Raw genomic sequence first — 14,690 nt, 5'->3', positions numbered from 1 at the left:
ACTGATTCGAAACAACCTGAGGCATCTATGACTCAGTTGACTAAACTGCTAACACAGCTGTCACGAAACGCCATTATGAAATAAACTTTCATACTTCGAAAACTACATAAATAACTGTTCCAACAAAGAATTTAAAGTCTACTTCAGTGCCACTAGCATCAAAGGAGCAAACGTATACAACAGTGTGGGTTAGTACTTAGTAGGTCCTCTTTTCATCTTCATAATCTCTTGCATTCTCCTTGGCATGGATTTCACCAGAGATTCTGTTGATTGCACTGTAACTTCACGTCATTCCTCTAGTGGAGTGTTCCGTAGATCATTTCTGTTGAATGTTTGACGATTCTTCATATTTTTGTCGATTACATTCCACATTAATGCCTGGGGATTATGATGGTGTTGGCATCCAGCAGAGACTGTTACACAACAGCCTCAGCCTTGCATCTAGAGATATATGTTTTGAATCCATTACCTTCTTTGAAAATATAATCCCCAGAAATACCCTTATTATTCACACTTTTGTGTTTTTAAGATGTTTATGTAAACCTTATGCTCCACAACTGCATCAGCAGAAAACACCTTTTGCACCCAACCTGCCACAAACAATTACGGAACCTCCATTTTTAATTGAGATTGTTGTACTTCTCTCTTCAAGTTCATAATTCTTTCTTCTCCACAATGTTATTCGTCCATCTGGCCTAAACGGCTCATATCGACTCCCGTCAGTAAGTACTACCTTCTTCCACAACTCAAACACATTGCATTTATGTTTTCTTGCATATGTAGCTCGCTTCCTTCTATTGACTTTACCTGATGTAAGATTTTCTACGCGCTGTTCAGTCTCCATAACTATCTTGATAAAGCACGTCCCTTACAAATAGTATTAAAACAGACTTTGCTGTGTGCAGCTGAACTGCAGTAGCAAGGTTTGAAGCGCTCAGTTTTGGATGGTTCTTAATTTCTTTACGTAGCTGTCATTTTTTCATCTCGGATAGAACTGCAGAGTGACCGCTTCGTGACTGATTTTCGTACGTTTATTTCTGGTTAATCCTATATATGATAGTGTCCACTGCACTGGCATGGTCTCCACACGGATTCTCCGGTTTCTTGAAAAGATTTTAGTTTTGGAAACAATCTCATGAAGATTTCCCTCTCTTCTTTTGCTGTTTCGCGACGTTTTCGATTGCTTAAATATGACATAACGGCTTTGAAAACACAGAAGGAACTATCCATTACAACTGATGAAGCACAACTGCATGGGGAAACGGAGAGGGGTGTGCGTCTGTGCGTGTTTACCAGACGAATAATTGTTTGACATCAACTGGGGCATCACTTTAAACAACGTGTATTTGTTCACAAATTACGCAACATATTAACCCAAATAGCGTTTCATTTGTAAGTTTAGGTAATGTAAGGAACTAGTTATTGCTCATTTCTTAGCTACATTTATATGACTGCTTGGGACGAATACTTTTTGGAGTAGCTGTAGATTACAGTAGTTACAGAGAAATGAAGAGGCTTGCACCGGACAGACTAACGGGGAGAGGTGTATCAAAGTGGTTTTGTACACGTGGGAGGGGGAGGGGGGGGGGAGGGGGTAAGTTGAAAAGCTAAGTGGAAGAAGGGATATATTTCAAAAATCGTATATTTTTACACACAAGGCAGAGGTCTCCATGTATGGTAGGCCAACAGTTGTGTTCTGTAGTTGTGCACTGCAACATAATTAGCTGGTGGTTGTATTTTAAATATCTGCATAATTGCACGTCAGTCCCAGAGAGTACGAGTCATAAAAATGCTTAAGTTAACAATTGTGACCATTAAAAGAATGTTTTAAAAACGCAATATGCAGAGACGATGAATTTGCTAGCGCGGCCACTACAGGTCCCAGACTTTAAAGGTAAGAAAAGTTTTTGAAGTGTTTTCACAAGCACACAAGCTTTGTACTATAAGAAAGCTGTATGTTACGAAATCTAACGACCAGGAAGATACGTCTTTCACTGGATCGATTAAACTGTTACATGTTGCTTGAAGTCGATCGTAATTTGTAGTTCGAAAACAAAATACGCCTGAATTTAAGACTTTGTCTCCAGGAACCGTACAAGAAAACGAAGTCTGCTAGAGAGCCAACCTTAGGCTTCGTGTAGTTGTATACAAGGTAGTCATTAGCTTGGAAACAAAGCAGTTAAGGGCAAATCCCCTAATGAAGTGGGAGCAAAACACCAAAATCTGTCGTCATTAAGATTAAACATCATAATGCCTCATTTCCCAACACTACACCCGCTACACGGTAGTTCCTACACTTAACCTTTGACGCAGAGTTGAAAGTAAAGATGTATTTGACACTTTTATCAAGAAACATCGAGGCCCATAGACATTCGTGAAGGACGAATAGTACCGGAACACTATAAGATAACATTCACTAGAGGACAGAGAGGCCGCAGACAGACGTTCGTTCGACCTCCGAAGGCTTGCAGACAAAAATCAAATCTGACACAATGAATGATAAAGCAGGTAAAAAACATTATCTGCCATGAGTTAGAAAGTTAGCAATGCCTGATGTCTGATTACGAGGCTCATCTTTAACGGTGTCTTCGTAACATGACATTGCAACTGTTTCAAAATTTTTCAATTGTCGTCGTTAAATCAATGACATTTTCGAAACTGGCAGAGTAGTTTGCTTGCAGTGAGTGTTTAAAGGAAGGTAAATACATGAAATTTTCACCTGAAGGTTTTGGATTGGTCATTTTCTAAGATTTTCGTAAAGATTTTGTACGACAACAATGCTTCGAATAGCTTCTCTCAGCTTTAGGTAATCAACCTCCCTCAGAAACGATGGTTTGCAAAATTTTGCCGTGGGCATGCTTCCGTCAGCCATGCGATGATTTTTTATCTGGTTGTACAGACAGTAATAATAATAATAATAATAATAATAATAATAATGCATCTATGACGTGCGCAACATATCAGAAGAAGGCGCGTTTGTGAGACACAGGCACATGGAAGACTGCAGTGCATTCGATTTTACATCACCATTTGGCTATGGAAAAAACCTGTTCCCCATAGATTCCACACGGTACAAGCAAACTCAAAAAACGGGCTCTTGTCAGTTGGAGTACGGAAATTAAACCAACGTAAAGACATCAAACTAAAATGAGATGAAATCCGGTTATTGGTGCGTGCCGGAAACTAAACAGCAATCAACCAAAGATGAGCCGATCCCAACAGTTTAGTTCTGTCGTGGAGCACTCCCAAGCAAATGATCGCTCGTTTGCTTGGATACACGGGACTTACAGCTTTGGAGGGCGGAGAACAGTAAAATCCGAACAGTATACCCACAACAATCTGTCAAGATGAAGTCGGGAAAACCGACCGAAGACGTATCATCTTTCTTCATCAGCTGTCAGGTAACAGGCAAACACCTTATGAATTTGGCGAAAACATCGAATTAGTCTCATTGCCCGTATTCAGCTGACCTATCGCCTGCCAGTTTACTTTTGCTCATGTCACACAAAAAATGCGCTGATACCGATTTTCATCACACAGATTTTGAGTCACTTCAAATATGTGTTTCCGCTCCAGACATGGCCCGAACACACGTAATTGCGTATAAAATTTAAGAGGCGAATATTCTGAGAAACAATAAAACAATTTGTATCTAGACAATGGATTTCTTTAATTGTTTTTATAAAAATTTCTACGAATCTACCACAGCCGCATTTACCTGCTCATTAAATGTACGAGGGTAATCCCAAAGTACAGAACTCTGTGTGGCAGTTGGTCAAGCTGTTATGAAGAGAGCTTCACGCGCAGTGTGTAAACATGCGCACACCGCGCTGAGGCGCTCCGTCTTGGCTTGGCAGACGTTGAGAATGGAGCTCCCGTTGGATGTTACCGCCAAGTGCGAATTGCGCGCAGTTATTCGGTTTTTGAACGCAAAGGGCACTGCGCCGATTGAAATCCATCGCCAATTGACGGAAGTGTATGGTGAGTCGTGCATGGATGTCAAAAATATTCGTAAGTGTTGTAGAGTGTTTGCAGCTGGTCGGACCGAAATTCTTCCTGAGGTTTCCCGAAGCACCGCTCACAGAATTTTAACGGAACCATTGAACTACCGGAAGGCGTGCGCAAGATGGGTGCCACCCATGGTGACAGGACCACATGCGGCAACGAGTAGATGCTTCCCACGCATTTCTTCACCGCCTTGCAGCCGAACAGGACAACTTTCTGGGCTCAGTTGTCACGGGTGACAACCTGGGCATACCACTTTACATCTGAGACCAAGCAACAACCACGCCAGTGGCGGCATCCTTCTTCGCCAAAGCCGCGGAAATTCAAACAAACACAGTCTGCCGGTAAAGTCATGACAACCGTTTTTTGGGATCGGAAAGGGGTATTGTTGGTCGACTTTATGCCCACTGGGACCACAATTAACGCTGACAGGTACTGTGAGACTCTGTAAAAATTCAAACGGGCAATTCAGAATGAAGAGGAATGTTCAGCAAGGGCGTACACATTCTCCATGACAACGCTCGCCCACACATCTTTCGGCAAACCGTTGCTCAGTGGAACACAATCAGCCACCCACAATCACCTATCCACCCTATAGTCCTGACTTGACTATCACCCGTTCCCTAGGTTAAAAGAACATTTGGCCGGAAAGCGATTCGGCTCCGACGACGAGGTGAAAGAAGAGGTTCATAATTTCCTGAACAGCATGGCGGCGAGCTGGTATGACATGAGCATACAAAAACTACCACAGCGTCTACAAATATGCATCGACAGCAATGGTGATTATGTCGAAAAAATAGCTAAATGTTCAAGCTGTAAACTGTTATAAACCATTGTAGAAATAAACAGTCTATGTACTTATAAAAAAACAGGAGACCTTACTTTTGGGATTACCCTCGTATTACCTTAGAAAGCTGTGGTATTTCAGTTTAAATGTTTATGATTTGAAAAATGTTAGGAAATATTTTATACTTACGTCTGCATACACACTCCGCAAGCCATTGTACGCTGTGCAGAGCACCCTGTACCACTACTAGCCATTTCCTTTCCTGATCCCCTCGCACATAGAGCGAGGGAAAAAGCCTCCGTATGAACCCTTATTTCTCGTGTCTCATCTTCGTGGTCCTTCAGAGAAATGTATGTTGGCGGGAGAAGACTCGTTCTGCAGTCAGCTTCAAATGAAGGTTCTCAAAGGTTTCTCAATAGAGATCCTTGGGAAAAAACAACGATGCATTCCATCCACGGATTCCCATTTGAGTTCCCGAAACATCTCCGTAATACTTGCGTGTTGATCGAACCTACTCGCAACAAATCTAGGAGCGTGCCTCTGAATTGCTTCGATGGCTTCCTTTAATATAACATTGTACAGACCCCAAACACACAAGCAGTGCCCAAGAAGAGGTCGCACTAGCGTCCTGCATGCGTGCTCTTATACAAATGAACCACACTTTCGCAAAATTCTCCCGATACACCGAAGTGGAACTTCCCTACCACAGTCACCACATGCTCGTTCCATTTCATATCGCTTTGCAACGTTACTCCCAGATATTTAAGCGACGGGCCTGTGTGAAGCTGGGCACTACAAATGCTGTATCCTACTCATCCGCATTAACTTAAATATATCCACATTTAAAGCTAACTGCCATTCATTACACCAACCACAAATTTTGTCTACGTCGTCTTTTACTCTCCTACAGTCACTCAATTCCTACACCTTCCCGAACGTTACAGCGTCATCAGCAAACAACCGCAGATTGCTGCCCACCCTGTCCGCAAGATCATTTTTTTTTATTATGAATTTGGCCAGCTATGGACCGCATACAACTTAAGACTTATGGTGTTTCTTTTTCTTCCGTTCTTCCCAGTACTACTTCATTTTCTCGCCAACTGCTCGTCTCTGCTCATCTGTCCACACACTCTTGGGTCGAGGTTTTGGCGCATCTTCTTCATAGTTTGCGTTTTCTATAAGTAGCCTAAAGTTATTCCTGTCACGTATTATTTCTTCTGTAACACCTATTTTGTTGGCGTCTTTCTTTACTGCTTCTATCCATCCTACAGTGTTTTTTCAGCTTACTAACGTAATTAAAAATTTTCTTAGTAATCCGTGTTTCTTCCATTCTTTTTAAATGTCCATAAAATTTTAGCCGTCTCTTCCTCATTGTATCTGTGATCTTTTCTGTATTTTTGTATAGGTCTTCATTTCTCCTTTTAAGCCACCTATTTTCCTTATTTTTCTCAGGACCTAGAATTTTTCTTAATCTTTTTCTCTCTCTTTTTTCTAGGTCTCTTAATTCGCCTTTCTTATTCAATGTTAGGCACTCTGATCCATATGTTGCTTGTGTCCTAATAACTGAATTATAATGTTTAATCTTTGCTTGTATGGATATTGATTTCTTATTGTAGTAGTTTTGTGTTAATTTATATGCAAATTCCAACTTTTTTATTCTTTCTTTATTTGTTGTGTTATCCAGTCCATTGGCTTGGATCCACTCCTCCAGGTATTTGAATCTATCAACTCTTTTAATTTTTCCATACTTTGTTTTCATAAACTTTTCTGTATTATGTTTGAGTTCTATATACTCGGTTTTTTCGTAGGATATTTTTAGCCCAGTCTTTTCAGCAATCTCGTGTAACATATCAAGCATAACTGTTGCGTCTGTTCGGTTTTCAGTTATCAATGCCATATCATCCGCAAAGGCTAAACATTTTACTTCAAATTTGTTCTTTCCTTGGCCCATGCTTATACCCTTTGTGCCTCTGTTTTTTAATGTGTTCAGATCATTTATGTATACAGAAAATAAAAAGTCCTATCACACTTTCCTGGGGTACTCCTGACAATGCCCTTGTCTCTGATGAAAACTCGTCGTTGAGGACAACACACTGGGATCAAAAAATGGTTCAAATTGCTCTGAGCACTATGGGACTTAACTTCTGAGGTCATCAGTTCCCTAGAACTTAGAACTACTTAAACCTAACTAACCTAAGGACTACACAAACATCCATGCCCGAGCCAGGATTCGAACCTGCGACCGTAGCGGTCTCGCGGTTCCAGACTGTAGCGCCTAGAACCGCTCGGCCACCCCGGCCGGCCAACACAATGGGCTCTGTACCTTAAGAAGTCTTCGTGCCACCCACATATGGGAACCTATCGCATATGCCCGTACCTTCGTAACAGTACGCAGTGGGACACACGTGTCAAATGCTTTCCGGAAATCTAGAAATATGGAATCTGCCCGTTGACCTCCATCCATAGGGTGTGGCAAACAATGGACCAGATAAGGCATCCTGGTTGTTTCGGAGTTTGTAAAATATGATAGATTCTCTGCAACATCGGCGAGGAGGGGAACATGTGAAAAATATCTTCCCCTACATCCACACTCCGCAAACTACCGTGAAGTACTTGGCGGAGGGTGCGTCCCATTTGTTCCCGTTCCATACACTTACAGTGTGTGGAAAGAATGATTGATTGGGAGCCTCTGTGCGTATTGCAATTATTTTAATCTTGTCCCCACGATTCCTACGTAAGCGATACGTAAGGATTGGATCCTTGAGTCATCATTTAAAGCCGGTTCTAGAAACTTTGTTAGTAGACGCACGAGTGACATGTAAGCAATCTCCTTTGTAGACTGATTGCACTTCCCCAGTATCCTACCAATAAACCGAAGTCAACCACATGCAGTATCCACAACTGAACCTATGTGATCATTCCATTTCATATCCCTACAAAGTCTTACACCCAGATATTTGTATGAGTTGGTCGAGTCCAACTGTGATTCAATGATATTATAGTCATAAGATATCACGTTTTTCAGCTTCGTGAAGTGCAGAAACTTTCCGAAAATTTAAAGCGAGTTGCCAATCTTTGCACCACTCTGAAATCATACCAAGACCTGACCGAATATTTATACAGCTTCCTTCAGATAGTATTCCATTACGGATAACAGCATCATCTGCAAACAGTTAATCCTGTCTGCAAGGTCATGAATACACAACATGAACTGCAAGGGTTCCAACAAACTTCTCCGGTGCACACCTTCTGCATGTGACGATGACTTGCTATCCAAAATAACATGCTGTGACTTAGCTACCAAAAAATCCTCAATTCAGTTACAAATTTCGCTTAATACCCGATGTTATCGAACTTTTCAATATAAGTGTAGGAGTGGTACTGAGTCAAATGCTTTTCGGAAGTCAAGAAACACTACATCTACCTGGTCGCCTTGATAAAAAAAAAAAAAAAAATAATGTTTCAATAAGTCACGTGAGAAAAGTGAGAGTTGGGTTCCACATGACCGATGTTTTCGGAAACCAAGCTGGTTGGCATGGGGAAGGTCATCCTGTTCGAGATACCTCATTAAGTTTGAGCTCAGAATATGTCCTAAGATTCTACAACAAACTGTTGTCAAGGATACTGGACGGTAGTTTCGTGGTTCACTTCTACTCTTCTTCTTTTCCTTGGGTGTGACCAGTGCTGTCTTCCAACTACTGGGCACGGTGTTTTGTTCGAGGGATCTACGACAGATAATAGTCAGAAGAGAGGCTAACTCAGCCGCAAATTCAGTATAGAATCTTTGTTCTATTTTAACTATTTCAGCTGTTTCTCAACACCAATGACATTAATACTCAGTGGTATGGTGATTAAATTGGGGCAATTCTCCTGGGTTTTCCTTCGTAAAGGAACGTTTCAAAACAGAGTTAAGGATTTCAGTTTTTGCTTTATTACCCTCAGTTTCACTTCCCATCTCGCTAGGGACTGGTGACACTAACGGCCTTTACATAGGACCAAATTTCTTTGTGTTTGCCGACAGAAGATTTAACAATATTCTGTTACGGTAGACAATGAAGGCTTCAAGCATTGCTCTCTTTACAGCCAAACGCGCTTCATTCAGCATTTACCTATAACCCTATGCTTCGTTTCACACTTATTATGCACCAGTCTCTCTTTCTTCAGAAGATTCTTTAAAGTGACCACATACTATAGAGGATCCAATAATGAACTGTTTACTGGGTATATATCTATCCACTGCATGGTCAATTTTTCTTTCAAACTTTCCTCTACATGTTCCGGTCCTCTGATGAAAGTTGCAAGTTCCTTATTGAGCTATGACACTACCGATTTTTTTATCTGGTGTACTGAGCTTTGTTTTAATTGTCTTTGGTACTCTGGTAATAATTGGTGTCACAACCGTGTCGTGGTCACTGATACTAGCCAGTTTGGATGTGGATATCCTCAAAGAGATCAGGTCTATTTGTTGCCATTAGACCCAGTATTTTTCCATCATGAGTGGTGTTCCGTGCCGACGATTCAGTATGACTGGAGGACTTAAACGTGGAATGAGGTTTTCACCAAAAACCCTAGAAGGAAAAAAATGTAAAAGACTGTAATTTGCTACAAGTAAAGAAAGGCACACGGTTTAACACCAGTCAGTTGAGATCTGGGTTTACTGGCAGCCTAGATGTGTTTACATTCAAGCTGAAAACATCATCTGATGTAAAGCTCCTTCCATTGGAGAAGTTTCCATTAAGCTCTCAGAAGAAAAGAGTACTCCGTAACTTCCAGGAATTTATACGAGGACTACGAGGAACTACGAACATTGCTAAGTACTGTGAAGACCATGTGAGAACTGACTGATTAAGGTAGATCAGAATTATTTGTAACAGGTGGTAAATGAAAACACAAGAACTGATAAATTTAATACTGCCGGTAGAAATACTTGGTCTGTGGGAAACTTACTGTGTGTACATTGACTAACATGTCAATGGGTTTTGGCGCCAAATATAAGCAACTGTTAGTTAGAAACAGATAGTTTTTAAGGTGTACGAAAAAGATTGAGAAACCGATTTCTCAGGTCTCCATTTGTCTCAGGACATGAACACTTATTATAATCTTTCTTGGAATTTATTTTCTATATGCCATATACAGCAGTTTTCGTATGTTCCTAAGTTTTCGAGGTTTGTCTTAAACTCGCTCCATATCTTGTGGTTTGTCGACATCTACTACATATTTTTGGTTGATGGGGGTAATTGTAAACATGAAATCAGGGTGACTCAAATACAGTGGTCGAGATGCCTAGAAACTACGTTAGGAAGCAATCTCCACCCAGTTACACTGTGGAGGATTTGCAAAATGCTACCAAGGATGTTGGAAATTTTAACCTGATTTTTCGTGAACCTGACAAAAGGTGTGCAGTTCCGAGATCTGTCATATTTCACAGGATTAAAGGCAGGAAAGTACCAACAAATAAAATAATTGGAGCGGATGAAGCATAGTTCTTTCTCTTGACACAGACGAAAATGCTGCTGAGTGATTGCTCGTGCAAAACTGCGTTATCCATGGCATAAATAGGAAGGGAAAAGCTTAACTGCAGATTACATTAAATTGGACATTACTGTTAACTGTTTAAAAATGGTATACCAGGCGATTACTGATACCATGGTTTCATGACTCGGAATCCGCAGTCTTCTTTAAATATGCCTGAACTACTTCAGAAGGTCTGAATAGTTGCAAGCGACCTTGATGTTTTACACTCTTTTTTACAAAGATTTATATTGTCTGTACAAATTTATAAGGCTGCATTTGTATTTAATGCTGATGAAGCCGCTTTCTGAAGAGCTCCAACAAAACTGAGGGCCACTGGGCAGAATGGAAATACTCCTCCTTGTCACCAGTTCCAAATAAGCCTGCCTCATCAATTAATCTTCCTGATAAAAAGAAAAAAAAAATCTTTGCCACAACCGGAAGTTCGAAAGGACCATCACAACTTCAAAATAAATAAATATTTCGTATGATTGAATAAGGATCACGAGAGTTTATATTTCCATAAACAACTGAAAATTTGTGAGTTTTTAATGAGAATATGTCTTGATACTGCTAATTTTCACATGTGATTAAGACACCAAGAGTTTTATGATATATCTGTATTTCTTCAAACCGTCATAACTTTTCAAATGCGCTTAATTATTCTTAATTTTTCTTTTGATTCTGATCCAATACAAAGTGAACACTATGGTGATTGTAAACATGTATATAAATTAATGTGGAAAAAGAACAACTTAAGCAACCCTAGGCTCATATTGTTTAGTAATTTTAGTTTTCATTCTTACAGGTATACCAAACCAATAATTTTGGTATTCACAATTACCCCTCTCAGTGGGGTAAATGCAAATAACCAAGTAAAGGATGAAGTAAGTTAAAATGTGTAGCCTAAACCCCACATTTAGATGAAAGAAAGATGTAATAATCAGACCAATTTTCACATTTGTGATAACTGCTACAACAGGATGTGTAGAGAGAAATATGTCCAAGATAAGTAGAAAATATTTATCATTATCCTGGCCTACCTTGTAACATGTACAGGGATGTGTACAAACGCCTATAATGAAAACGAGTACACGGTGTTTTTATATTCTGTGTCCAAGTCATTTTCTCCACATATTAGGCAGCAAAAGCCACATATTCCAGGTGATTGACTGGAAACTTAATGCCACCCAATGTGTCTAACTTTCGAAGGGAATGTACGAGGGCTAGTTTTACAAATGTCTAATTGTTAGTTTTTCGATCAGGCGCACAATTGGGACAGAAAATAATTTTTACTGTCTCCAGAAAAATAAGGTTTTTGTACGGTATTCCGTTATCCACTCAGTGATTCAATAACGATACATTGTCCCAGTAAGAAAAGGTGGCAGCACGTTAACCATTCATACTTTCACATTTATCTTAACTCAATTTTTTGCCTTAGTGATGTGTATTCTACTGTGCAATCCAGTGAGAGAGGCACTTATTTTGAATTATGAAAAAAAGTCGTGTAAGACTATGGAAACGCTATATACAGCCGATTAACACAATCTCAGACAAATAGTCTAAGTAACTGCATGCTGCAACCGAAAGGTACACGAAGGCATATAGGCAACGAATCATCCATAACTACCATGCAAATAGTTTGCATTTCCTGAAGAAATTCGTAGAAATATATGACTACAGGTACAGGAAGAGAGATCCCAAGCTGTTTCAACTTTCAAGCGCACTACAGTTCAATTTGAACATGTGCAGTAATCATAGCTGTGGGGGAGAAAAAAAAAATCAAACCTGATTCCGCTTGCGACTGACATATGAGGAGATAGCCTGTCTCAAAACATACTGGCAGTTTAGTTCACAACTGTTATCACATGCCCGTTCCGGAAACGCATAATCTTAACGAATTCTTTTCCGCCAAGCGTTTGCAACTACCACACAGTACTATTATAAATTTGCTTCAAAACCTTAATGTGTGCTACAAAATGTTTCAAACACGTTGGAAGATTTTGACAATGTACCAGGAACTTTACAGTTGTGCTTGGTCTTAAAATTTCATGTCTTTGGTCTGTAACGAACATTTTGCATGAAGGCATTAGAAATTCACGTATGATCCCACGAACATTAGACAACTTTTCTTAGCATTCTACGTTGTTCTTCGCTCTTGAGGCACTTTCGATAGCGGTAAAAAAGGGTGATTAGCGTGATATATGATTACCTTTGCACTTGCTACGACCTCTGCTACACTATTATTTTACAGGAACTATGGCTACCAGATTTTGCACTTCACTAACAATTTGTGGGTTCTGTTGGTGTTTCAGGAAACTGTTACTTCTCAATCGGCACTAAAACATATTATATATAACAACATTTTTAACACACTGCATCAGTTACACGACCTATGGCTAATCAAAACCGTCGCATGTTTTTACATCAGGTAGGAAAAACAGGTGTTCTCATGGTTTGTTTACTTTAAGTTTGCCTTCTAGTTGATTTCATACCCGACATACAACCATAGTTATTATTTCATGATGTGCCACACATATGATGTCACAGTAGATGATTTCGACATTTACGTTACTGTCGTCACTTTCTGCAAAGTAAAAAGCCTAAAATGTTCTACTGTACAACGCACCATTACAGCTGAGCAGTCATAGTCTTTCAAAAAGCAATTACTTTTACTTAGCACTTACCTTCGCGCGTCGGTTGATATGAAGAGTTACATGAAAAAACATTAAACGCGGCGTCTCACTGAACACTTACATTTTAGGACACACTAACACTCCAACCACAACACATATTCATCCAGTATAACCATCTCTTGCCACTGCTTAATGACAACTGCTTCTGCGCCTGCGCCAGCTCGTTGAGCAAAGAGTAGCAGAGAGATGTAACGAAGGAGCGTGTAATTATGTTACGTAACTTAAGGGGAGGAGGATCCGAGGCGGGAAATTCGAAGTTTCAACTATACGTTTAGCACATTAGGTGTGGAAAGTAAGGTTGAAACTATTACTATCGAATAATTTGGAAGTAAAGGTTAAATTTTTCTCTCATATAGAAAGTAACAATTTATTGTTTGCCAGTACGTTATAAAACACAGATTTTTGACCTCCAGTATAAATTATTGTGACACAGGCACTTTCAAAAAATATAAAAGCACTACCAACCTTCAAAACATAGTTCTTCAAAACAGCATGTATCCACAGTGTTAAGGAATTTTTTTGAGACGAGTCCAAAATAATTATAAAGAAACCGTAGTGTGAAGACAATGTTATGAGAAATGGGTTACATATACTATGTCAATGAAAAGCATACCTGAATTTTTTTCTTATGATTGATCAACATTCAGGCATTGCAGCAGAAATTGAAACTGGTTGCCTGTATCTTGAAAATTAAATTAATAACGAAGTTTTTATTTTGGTTCTTATAACCAATGGAGCTCTTCTATGGGGAAATTGCAGCAGCTCAATAACTGTATCAGATGTATAGCAGAAAACACTCCCAAAACTATCCTGTAAGTATCACTTCAAAGATCTCAATATTAAAACAGTCCCAAGCCCCTATATGTGTGGTTGCCATCTCAGTGTTGAGGAGACTTTAAAGAATTTTAACCTTAAGATATCTGTACATGATCACAACACAACAACTGGACAATCAATTGATATACCCTGCAGTGGGCTAGCTGAGGTCCACCATAGCTACAAATATCTAGACGCCATATTTTTTCAATAGATTCCCAAAAGCTTCCCATTATGTTCCCTATAATACATGTAAGAATATCCTAACAGAATGGTTTAAAAAGGAAGCAGACTTCTACATAAAATCGTATTAGGAATCAGATTTGAGTGACATGACGTTCTGACTACTGTCATACTAAGTTGTAATAAATTACTGGTTACAAGTTTCCTATATACACTCAAGAGGCAAAGAAACTGGTTCACCTGCCTAATATCATGTAGGCCCCCTGTGAGCACGCAGAAGTGCTGCAGTATGACATGGCATGGACTCTACTAATGTCTGAAGTAGTGCTGGAGGGAACTGACACAATGAATTCTGGAGGGCTGTCCATAAATCCATAACCATGTTACAAGACATCCTAGATATGCTCAATAATGTTCATGTCTGGGGAGTGTGGTGGCCAGCAGAAGTGTTTAAACTCAGAACAGTGTTCCTGGAGCCACTCTGTAGCAATTCTGACAGTTTGAGGTGTCACATTGTCTAGCTGGAACTGCCCAAGTCTGTCAGAATTCACAAGGGACATGAAAGGATGCTAGTGATCAGACAGGATGCTTATGTATGTGACACCTGTCAGCGTCATATCTAGACATACCAGGGATCCCATATCACTCCATCTGCACATGCACCACACCATTACAGAGCCTCCACCAGCTTG

The 14,690-nt window shown here is 39.9% G+C and overlaps 1 protein-coding gene across 3 annotated transcripts in view; it reads right to left on the bottom strand.

Annotated features, from left to right (window-relative positions):
• Window positions 1-13,119, bottom strand: part of LOC124550879 (1-phosphatidylinositol 4,5-bisphosphate phosphodiesterase) — a 411,295-nt gene extending 398,176 nt beyond the window's left edge. Inside the window, exon 1 of one of the 3 annotated variants that reach the window (XM_047125637.1) lies at window positions 12,991-13,119. The gene's annotated coding sequence lies outside the window, so the exon portion shown is untranslated. The remainder of the gene's footprint in view (window positions 1-12,990) is intronic. The other 2 variants (XM_047125636.1, XM_047125638.1) reach the window with 2 other exon arrangements.
• Window positions 13,120-14,690: the final 1,571 nt, after the last annotated feature.

Source organism: Schistocerca americana, chromosome 9, assembly GCF_021461395.2.
Source record: "Schistocerca americana isolate TAMUIC-IGC-003095 chromosome 9, iqSchAmer2.1, whole genome shotgun sequence".
Lineage (NCBI taxonomy): Eukaryota > Metazoa > Arthropoda > Insecta > Orthoptera > Acrididae > Schistocerca > Schistocerca americana.
Note: the sequence above shows the minus strand (reverse complement) of the source record. Positions and strands in the feature narration are given on the sequence as shown.